An 11,631-nucleotide genomic window follows, 5' to 3' on the forward strand; every position below is an offset into this window, starting at 1 on the left:
TTGGTGTTGTCGCGGGCAGTGTATGGCTGTGTGTATGTCGGATTGGAGGGTGGTTGGCGAACGCGGTGGCGGTTGTCCGGTGACGTGAACTCGATTTCGAATTTGTGTTTGTGTACAGAAGGAAGGAGGAGAGCGTGCGGGAGTGATGAAGGTTTCGAGATTTACTTTGCGGAAGGGGAAGCAAGCTAGTAGAAGAGGGAGGGAGAGATGGAAACCATCGAACTTTCTCTAATCTTCAACCGTCCATTTGAGCATCAAGATTCGTTCTGCTTGGCTTGGGTTTTTTTGTGTGCTACAGTATTATTATTTTTTTAGTTTTGAGACTGGTAGTGCTGAAGTGGAGCCTCTCTACAGGCATGTGGATGCAGGCACACGAGGCACGGAAGTGCAGGTTCTACAGGCACGTAGATGCAGGCAGAGGAGGCACGGAAGTGCAGGTTCTACAGGCAGTTAGAGAACCACGGGACAGGCAAGTGTCGCGGGAGGCACGCGGATGTAAGCATCAGAGGCACGGAAATGAAGCCAACACATGCACGGACATGCTGCTTCTCGAGGCACGGGTATCAACCATGTGGATGTACAAGAGTGCGGTGGCAGAGGCATGTGTTAGAATGCTCGGTTAAAGAGGCACGGTTGTGAAGTCTCAGGAGCGACGCAGGCGTGGCAGTGGGACCATGTAAGAGTCACGGCGCATGTTACATTAGGCACGTGAGGCACGTGGGTGCAGGCACGGAAGGCAGAAAAGTGAATCCATAACAGGCACGTACGTGTGTTTTCTCAAGTCACGGGTGTGTACGCTCTGGATGCACAAAAGTGTGTCGGCAGAGGCATGGGTCCGACTACTCGGTTAGAGAACCACGGTTGTGAAGTCACGTGGGTGTGGCACTACGGGGCACGTAAGAGTCTCGGCAAGTGTCACGTTGCACACGTGGGTGCAGGTACGTAAGGCACAGAAATGAAGGCACCACAGGCAGGTACGTGCACTCTCTGGATGCACAAAAGTGTGGCGGCAAAGGCATGGGTCCGACTACTCGGTTAGAGAACCACAGTTGTGAAGTCACGTGGGTGTGGCACTATGGGGCACGTAAGAGTCTCGGCAAGTGTCACGTTGCGAACGTGGGTGCAGGTACGTAAGGCACAGAAATGAAGGCACCACAGGCACGTACATGCACTCTCTGGATGCACAAAAGTGTGTCGGCAGAGGCATGGGTCCGACTACTCGGTTAGAGAACCATGGTTGTGAAGTCATGTGGGTGTGGCACTACGGGGCACGTAAGAGTCTTGGCAAGTGTCATGTTGCGCACGTGGGTGCAGGTACATAACGCACAGAAATGAAGGCACCACAGGCACGTACATGCACTCTTTGGATGCACAAAAGTGTGGCGGTAGAGGCATGGGTCCAACTACTCGGTTAGAGAACCACGGTTGTGAAGTCACGTGGGTGTGGCATGACGGGGCACGTAAGAGTCTTGGCAAGTGTCACGTTGTGCACGTGGGTGCAGGTATGTAAGGCACATAAATGAAGGCACCACAGGCACGTACCTGCACTCTCTGGATGCACAACAGTGTGTCGGCAGAAGCATGGGTCCGACTACTCGGTTAGACAACCATGGTTGTGAAGTCACGTGGGTGTGGCACTATGGGGCATGTAAGAGTCTCGGCAAGTGTCACGTTGCGCACGTGGGTGCAGGTACGTAAGGCACAGAAGTGAAGGCACCACAGGCACGTACGTGCACTCTCTGGATGCACAAAAGTGTGGCGGTAGAGGCATGGGTCCGAATACTCGGTTAGAGAACCACGGTTGTGAAGTCATGTGGGTGTGGCACTATGGGGCACGTAAGAGTTGCGGCAAGTGTCACGTGAGGCACACGGATGTAGGCACGTGGATGTAGGCACATGAGGCACGACATTCAAGGCAACGCATGTACAGACTTGCGGCTTGTCGAGGCACGGGGTATCAACCATGTGGATGCAAAAGAGTGCAGTGGCAGACGCATGTGTGAGAATACTTGGTTACAGAGGTACGGTTGTGAAGTCTCAGGAGCCACGCATGTCACGTTGCGCACGTGCATGCAGGTACGTAAGGCACAGAAATGAAGGCACCACAAGCACGTACGTGCACGCTCTGGATGCACAAAAGTGTGGCGGCAGAGGCATGGGTCCGACTACTCGGTTAGAGAACCACAATTGTGAAGTCACGTGGGTGTGGCACTACGGGGCACGTAAGAGTCGCGGCATGTGTCACATGAGGCACGTGGATGTAGGCATAGGAGGCACGGCATTCAAGGCAACGCAGGCACAGACTTGCGGCTTGTCGAGGCACGGGGTATCAACCGTGTGGATGCAAAACAGTGCAGTGGCAGACGCATGTGTCAGAATGCTTGGTTACAGAAGCATGGTTGTGAAGTCTCAGGAGCCACGCATGTCACGTTGCGCACGTGGGTGCAGGTACGTAAGGCATAGAAATGAAGGCACCACACGCACGTACGTGCATGCTCTAGATGCACAGAAGTGTGGCGGCAGAGGCATGGGTCCGACTACTCGGTTAGAGAACCACGATTGTGAAGTCACGTGGGTGTGGCACTACGGGGCACGTAAGAGTCACGGCAAGTGTCACGTGAGGCACGTGGATGTAGGCACAGGAGGCACGACATTCAAGGCAATGCAGGCACGGACTTGCGGCTTGTCGAGGCACGGGGTATCGACCATGTGGGTGCAAAAGAGTGCAATGGCAGACGCATGTGTCAGAATGCTTGGTTACAGAGGCACGGTTGTGAAGTCTCAGGAGCCACGCGGGCGTGGCATCGGGACCGTATAAGAGTCACGGCGCATGTCACGTTAGCCACGTGGGAGCAGGTACGGAAGGCACAGAAGTGAAGGCAGCACAGGCACGTACGTGGACGCTCTGGATGCACAAAAGTGTGGCGACAGAGGCATGGGTCCGACTACTCGGTTAGAGAACCATGGTTGTGAAGTGACGTGGGTGTGGCACGATGGGCGCCGTAAGAGTCACGGCAAGTGTCACTCGAGGCACGTGGATGTAGGCACACGAGGCGCGGCATTGAAGGCACAGGAGGCTCGGATGCAGGTACAGGAGGCACTGAAGTAAAAACACTGCAGTGACGGACATAAGGCACTTAACTTGAAAACAGTTACAATCAAGGGACAACAGACAGAGAAAATCTGGTGTAATTACCAGGTTTGAGCTCTCAGTATGCTCGCAGTGTTTGAATCGTTTGAGGTATTCCAGTTAGTGATATGGCAGGTATAGTACGTTTAAGCACATATCGTGTGGCGAAAATTCCGTAGCGGGGAGCAGTAGCGTTTCTATTAAATCTCGTGTGTACGGTAATTCAATTTTTTAGACAAGTTGATTTTGGATAGTTCAAAACTCGGCTGTTGTGGTGGCTAGGGTTGCTGTCCCTAGAAATGGAGAAATCACTATGATCTACCTCGAGGGATGCGATGGAATAGATTGGTATTTACCTTCGGTTGCTTGTGTTCGGCTTCTCGCCTCCATTGGCCTATTCTGTCCGTTCGTCTTTTTTTGTCGTGATCTCCGGCGCCGGTGTTGAAGTCCTCGCTTCATCGCTGCCGGGTGGGTACTTTGCGTTGTTGGGCGCACCGTTTCATGGTGTGTATCTCGAAGTGGGAGGGTGGTTGATGAAGCGCGGTGGCGGTTGTTTTGTGAGGGGAACTCTACTTCAAATTTGGGCCTGTGTGCAAAATGGAGGACGAGACCTTGTGTGAGTGCGGAATGTTTCGAGATTTACTGTGGAAGAGAGGAAGCAAGAGAGTAGTGGAGGTGGGAGAAATGGAAATGATGGAACTGTCTGTAATCTTCGACGGTCAGATTTTAGCATCAAGATTCGTGCCGCCTTGCTGTGGTTTTTTTGTTTGCTATAGCATCTTAATAGATGCGTGAGGCACGGAACACCAGGCTCTACAGGAACCGACGTTGGAATTATAGAGGCACTGGTATCAACTCTGTGGATGCATAAATGTGTAGTGGCAGGGGCATGCATCAGAAGACTCACTCAGAGAGTCACGGTTGTGAAGTCTTTAGAGTTATGAGCGTGTGTACCACGGGCACGTGATTGTTATGCGTTGGGAAGTGTGGTAGTAGAGGCATGGGTGCGAATACCACTCACAGAGTATCGGTTGTGGGTCCACATGTGTGAAGTCTCTACAGCATTGGTTGTGTGGTAATAGCGGCATGCGTCGGGAAAGGTGCAAGCAGTTCAACATAGTACGTGCTTAGTAACTGAACGGAGTGCACACTATCCAAGAGTGCCAGTGCAGTATGTGCTTAAATGGCTTATGCAAAAACATTTGTACGTGCTTAACCGAACGCTTTGGCGGTTGCTTTTTCCCGGCAACCGCAAGCACTGCCACTCGGCGGTTGCCCCGACGCACAGCAACGGTGAGCGCATGTCTACTGCCCTCACTAACACAACGAGGCTGCGTCCAACTCTCCTCCACGATCCAAACCTTGCCACAAAAGGGCAATTGCGCTTCCGTAGCCGCTTAATTCCGAAAACACCATTGCCGCTCCATCACAACTAGCAACTCCTCACAATCTCTATCTCAAGGCCGCCATCGCTGGAGGAGCGTAATTGCGGACGAACCATCTGCCAAGCGTCCCCATGGTGAGACGTCCGACCAGAGCACCGAGGTCGACGACGTTCAGGTCCCCGATCAGAAGCACGACTACAAAAGGCACCTCAAGGAGGTTGACATCCACGGCAAGGAAAAGCTGGATCTCGTATGCACCAGCAATCCTGACGAAGCCGAGAAGATGATCAGCAGGATCCTGAAGAGGGTCTGCGGCTTGTACCCTCAGTACATCGGCGTTGATGCCGAGTATACCAGGGAAGACGAACCTCCACAGAGGGCAGCGGTTTTGCAGTTATGCGCGGAGGAACTCTGTTTGGTATACCACATCACCGCGGCAACAAAAGGGTGAACCATCCAACAAATTCAACCTCTCCATGCTTTTGTTTAATTAGCTATGCACACCCTAAAATTTGATTAAATTGGTTTATTGACTTGATGTATCAGTGAAGTTTCTGAAGTAGATGCAGCAGAATAGATTTTGAACCTGACTCACCAGATCAGTTTATGTATTTGATGCACGAGATTAATTTATGAATTTGATGTACGAGATTATTTTCTGAACTTGATGTTCTAGTGTAGTTTCTGTTCTAGTGTAGTTTCTATACTTGATGTTCGAATATAGTTCAGTTTCTTGCATTGATGTGGTAACGTCGGTAAGAAGCAGATAATTCATTGATTCAAGGGTAAATACCAAAAGAAAAATAACATGATGTGCTTGTATTTTATTTCTGAACTTGGCATAGCAGTTTCTGAAATTTTTTCATCCGTGAATTATACGTACTATATAAGCATGTACTTGATGGATACTTGATGGATCCACCTTAAATGTGTCATCCCCCTTACAGGCCTAAGAGACTGCGCCCGTTCCTGAGGGAGGACAGGTTCTACACCTTTGGCAGCTTCAGTATTAAAGGTGACAAAGAGATGCTGCGAAGATCTGGTTTGGAGATCAACGCCGACAAGTACATCGACATCCAGCACAAATGGAGAGTTCCGTTCAAGGGAAGAAAGAGGTACCACTCTTTGGCTGATGTTGTAGGGAGTGTGATCCACCCATTCTACAAACAGATAAAGAATAAGATTGACATGGTTGAAGACCATAAACTGTGGGGGATCAGCCCACCGCCATATTACCTCATCGTGTATGCAGCGATAGATGCGTACGCCACGTATGAGTCATGGAAGAGAATTGAAAACATCAGAGAAGGTCTGGAGAGTGCAAAAGAGGCAGAGAAGAATTATGGCGATCCCTACTACGGCTGCTAGTGATGACGAAAACATAGAAAACATGCCTTGGAGTTGCTTGTGTTTCTGCTTGTCATTTCTATTGTTTCAGGTTCGTAGTTTACTTCTGTTAGAATGAAGCAGTTTTTAATGTCATGTGTATCAGGTTAAACAAGTTTGCTTATGTCAAGTTTGTAGTTTGTTTATGTGATTGAATATGTTATTTAGCTTGCTAAGAACTATGTTTATTCAGCAATCATGTGATTTTGAAGTAGTTGTGTGGCTCTTTACTCTAAGAATAAAAAATACAAAGCAGTCTTTGGACGCTAAGTACAGTTTAGTTGTGCACACAAGCACGTCTTCTTGAGGAGTGGCAGGAGTGGCATGGGTTGGAATACGTAGTTAGAGAGGCACAGGTTTGCACTCTCTAGAGCCACCGACGTGTGTTACTACAGGGGCCGGAGGCACGGAAGTGAAGTCTCTACAGAAATGAAGGCATCACAAGCATCCAGAGGCATGTGGACGGAGTAGGAGAGGTGAGCTCTGAATACATAGTTACAGGGTCACGGTTTGGAAGTGTGCAGAGCCAAGGGTGTGCGACACCATGGGGCACCTGGATGCAGGTACGCAAGGCACGGGAATGCGACTTCACGATGCATGGGTATCAACATTGTGGATGCACAATAGTGTGGTGGCAGAGGCATGTGTCGGAATGCTCGGTTAGAGATGCACTGTTGTGACGTTTGTGAAGAGACACGGGCGTGGTACCGCGACCATGTAAGAGTCGCGGGGCGTGACACGTTAGGCACGTGGATGCAGGCACGAAAGGCACAAAGGTGAAGCCGCAAGAGGCACGGAAGTGGGTTTTTGTTGTTGCGAACAGCTATCAATCCCGTGCATGTACAAAAGTGTGGTACGAAAGGCATGCTTCCGAATACGGAGTTAGGTGATAACCCACAAGTATAGGGGATCGCAACAGTTTTCGAGGGTAGAGTATTGAACCCAAATTTATTGATTCGACACAAGGGGAGCCAGAGAATATTCTCAAGTATTAGCAGTTGAGTTGTCAATTCAACCACACCTGGATAACTTAATATCTGCAGCAAAGTATTTAGTAGCAAAGTAATATGATAGTAGCGGTAACGGTGGCAAAAGTAACAGTAGCAGTTTTGGTTTTGTAGTGATTGTAACAGTAGCGACTGGAAAGTAAATAAGCGAAGAACAATATGTGAAAAGCTCGTAGGCATTGGATCGATGATGGAGAATTATGCCGGATGCGATTCCTCATGTAATAGCTATAACATAGGGTGACACAGAACTAGCTCCATTTCATCAATCTAATGTAGGCATGTATTCCGAATATAGTCATACGTGCTTATGGAAAAGAACTTGCATGACATCTTTTGTCCTACCCTCCCGTGGCCTATTGGAAACTAAGGGATATTAAGGCCTCCTTTTAACAGAGTACCGGACCAAAGCATTAACACTCAGTGAATACACGAACTACTCAAACTACGGTCATCACCGGTAATGATCCCGATTATTGTCACTTCGGGGTTAACGGATCATAACACATAATAGATGACTATAGACTTGCAAGATAGGATCAAGAACTCACATATGTTCATGGAAACATAATAGGTTCAGATCTGAAATCATGGCACTCGGTCCCTAGTGACAAGCATTAAGCATAGCAAAGTCATAGCAACATCAATCTCAGAACATAGTGGATACTAGGGATCAAACCCCAACAAAACTAACTCGAATACATGGTAAATCTCATCCAACCTATCACCGTCCAGCAAGCCTACGATGGAATTACTCACGCACGGCGGTGAGCATCATGAAATTGGTGATGGAGGAAGGTTGATGATGACGATGGCGAAGGATTCCCCTCTCCGGAGCCCCGAACGGACTCCAGATCAGCCCTCCCGAGAGAGATTAGGGGTTGGCGGCGGCTCCATATCGTAAAACGCGATGAATCCTTCTCTCTGATTTTTTTCCTACCCGAACGTGAATATATAGAGTTGGAGTTGAGGTCGGTGGAGCAACAGGGGGCCCACGAGGCAGGGGGCGCGCCCAGGGGGTAGGTGCGCCCCCACCCTCGTGGACAGGGTGTGGGCACCCTGACCTTCATTCTTTCGCCGGTATTTTTTATTAATTCCAAAAATATTCTCCGTGAAGTTTCAGGTCATTCCGAGAACTTTTCTTTCTGCACAAAAATAACACCATGGCAATTCTGCTGAAAACAACGTCAGTCCGGGTTAGTTCCATTCAAATCATGCAAGTTAGAGTCGAAAACAAGGGCAAAAGTGTTTGGAAAAGTAGATACGACGGAGACGTATCATTAGGGAGTCATGGTTGTGAGGCCTCTAGAGAGTCACGCGTGTCTTTCATCACGGGCATGGAGTGGTGTGGGGTTTTGAGAGGCATCACTGGCCCTCAACCCTCTGGATGCCCATCGGCACTGGGATGTTAGTTGATGCTTATTCAGAGAATGAGAGTATAAATGGATGAAGTTTTGATCCGTTGCCAATCGTAACGAGTCAAGGCACGAAATCCTGCATATTGCTATCCTGGTGTGTGGTATCATTTCCCCACAAAAAAAGAAAAGAAAAATAAAGGTGTGTGGTATCATTTTTTTTGTTCCTTGAGGGGATGTAGTATCAGATCTCGGTGTTAGTTCAGTTTTCTGATAAGTCAAGCAAGTACTCCCTCCGTCCGTCCGGAATTGGTTGTCATGGAAATGGATGTAATTCCGGAAGGAGGTAAATCAGGATGTGATTGTGATGCCGTGGTGTGCCAGTTGCAGGGCTGTATTTGCATATCGGCTCACCCGGTTTCATTTGTAGCTCAAGTTCAAGGGGTGTCATGCTTTCTCGCAAGCTGCCGTGGAACCTCGCGACGCGACGGGTCTAACTTTGCAACCCTGGTCCAAAATCTGCAAGCTGCAACTGGCACAGGCGGAAAAGTCTAGTCAACTACTGCGACACAGTCAGCGCCCGCGCGGTCGGTCGCTGGTCGAGGAGTTATATCCTTCCGTTCCACCAAATGATCAGAAGCAAGGATCTTTCCATCCATCCTTTGCTCGTCACACCCCCTTCCACCATTGTCAATGCACAGGTGTGATGTATCTAACAACACAAGTGGGTGGCACCACATGCATTTGTTCGAATACTCATTTAGAGAGTCACGTCTGTACTCATGCCAGATGCATGCTGTAGGTTGGTGGCATTCGGTAGCACACGGTTGCAGAGCGGGGGAATGTTTGTGAAACATCAAAGTCACTGGTGGTCACGCGTGAGGAGTATGTAGAGTCATGGCGCATCGACGTCACACACGTATGTCTAGGGACGGACTTGGGGCTTTATGGGGCATGGTCATCAACCGTCTGGATCGACAGTTTTGAAGTGTCTAGCGGTACCGGCTTGTGTTCGAATACTGGGTTACAGAAGAAACAAGGAACTACATGAGTAAAAAGAGTCTGTTGCTTCATTATCACATTATGAGTTTCTAGTAAACTGTTTTCTGAGGTTTCGATGGAGCTAGGCTTGTTCGCTTATCAACAACTTTTAGAGTATGATGTTCTCGTAGATCTTTCTAATCTCATCACCCATTGTGCTGGGATGGATTACATTTTGATCGCTAAATAACAGCCTGCACATTTGTTCTGCTTTCCATTGTTCCGTGTCATCCTACAACAAGGTCAGTAGAACAAGGAGAAAAAACACATCAGAATTAGTTCATGCAGTTGCATGACATCTACCAGATTTAGTGCGAGTTTCCAGCGAAACTTACGTCGAAATTATCTATCTCTTCGACGAAGTGGTTGCCATCAAAGAGATGCGCGAACCTTAGAACATCAAACGGAGTTTCTCCTTTGTTTACCTTTGGAACGCCCTGTAAAAATGAACTTCCCATCTAGTCTTTTCCTTTTCGAATTTTTCACAGAGTAATATTTCGTATACTTATTTAAACCTGGGTACCTAGGAATTGCATTTTTTTGTTTTAGAGACACATGTGGTGTAATTTGAAAAAACTGAAAGAGGATCTTATTTACAATTCTTACCAGTTTGTCTTTATGGTTGTGGTATTTCTTATGCTCCTTTTCTTTGTTGGCTTCGTTGATTTCCATGTCAGCAATTTGCTTACTTAGTTTGTCATCATGCACGTGTCGATTACATTGATTTTTCAGGTATTCTTGCCTCTTCAATTCTTCAAGAGAGGTTTCTTCAGGTTTGATGATTTGAAGCTTCCTTCTATATCTATCAAGCACGAATAGTGTGTATCGGTCTTCCTTTTCAAGTGGCATGAATACCTACGGTACAAAAGTTTTATTGTTAGAGGAGAGTTTAGAATATAGTATTATGTTTGAAATGCTTATTTTTATTTTGTTGTATGGAAAACGCTATTACCATTTTTGCTGTTTTGAGCTTCTCTGATTGACATTTCTTAAGGAACAAAGGAACCAAGATATCCTTCTCTCGTATGAAATCATCTCTGAAGTTCGTCATAGATTTTCTTTTATCCTTTACTAGCACATATGCCCGTGCATTGCAATGGGGAAAATTGATATTTTGTGCAAGCATAATGTCCCACAATATCGGATTCACTATGAAGAACATGCTGCAATGCAACATCTTTCTACAAAACGAACATAAAAAAATACATTGCAATTTAGCCGTGTTCATATTTTCTTTGTCGGACATAATCTCCCACTGATTTCATTTAAGTATAATCCTTTTTAATGGCATTTAGGTATAATGATTTCATTAATTACCATGATGTCTTCATCCGTTTTAGTCAGGAATCAGATCCTTCCTGTTCTAATTTAGTAGCCCCAACACATTGAAGCCTACAGATCTTCCTTTAACTATCCTATCTTTTTACCTCAAATTTTTCATGCAAAATTTATTAAGATCACAATCTTTCTTTTAGTTATTCCACCGGTTTATCCATAATCCTTTCTTTAATTAGCCACATCCATTTAAATATTCTATTCAAGCACACAATCCTTCCTTTATTAGCTCATTCGCTTAATTAGCTCGCCCTGAACATGATGACTGCCACTTGTATATTTAGAGCAAGTTGATTAGTATATGTGAAAGGCGCATAGGTCATTGGTTGTTACATCAAAGAGCTAGACAGAAGGTCATGTGTTTAATTTCCACAATGTTGATTTATTTTGATCCAATTATTTTTCGCTGTTTCTATAAAAGCCCATAAAAGGCCCATCAACGTACAAGTACCTGGCTCAAATCGCTTAGCATGTAAACCAAACGAAAAGGACTACACCAAACCAAGAATACCTATTCCCTTTAATAGTAGGTATAGAAACCCAGAATATGCTGCAGGCAACAAATTAAAAAAGATAAAAACGAGTTAGGAAAAATAGATCGATACCAAGAGGTTAAACAATCGTTGCAAAAAGATGAGTTTATATGATCATTGTGGTTTTTTGGAAATTTACCTCTGCAAAGCTTGGGCCTAATAATAGTCTATGTCTTTTGTGTATAGTTTGTTTGCTTTCCCATGCTTCGGCTAACTCATCGAGCACCTTCTTTTACATACCTTGACGTTTTTTCTTGTTTGCAGGCCCAAATATTTCCTTTAGGTTTGATCCAGTAAGAGTTGTGTTGTTGCTCTCTATATGATCTCTCGAGAATACTACTTTTCTGCTTACAGGAAGGACAGTAGAAGAAATTTTTGTTGATAAAATCATTAACTAGCAAGCTGATAAATAGGAATTTAAGGTTCTTTCTAGTTTCCTATCTAATTTGTGTGATTGCT

Source organism: Aegilops tauschii, chromosome 7 (genome assembly GCF_002575655.3).
Source record: "Aegilops tauschii subsp. strangulata cultivar AL8/78 chromosome 7, Aet v6.0, whole genome shotgun sequence".
Classification (NCBI taxonomy): Eukaryota; Viridiplantae; Streptophyta; class Magnoliopsida; order Poales; family Poaceae; genus Aegilops; species Aegilops tauschii.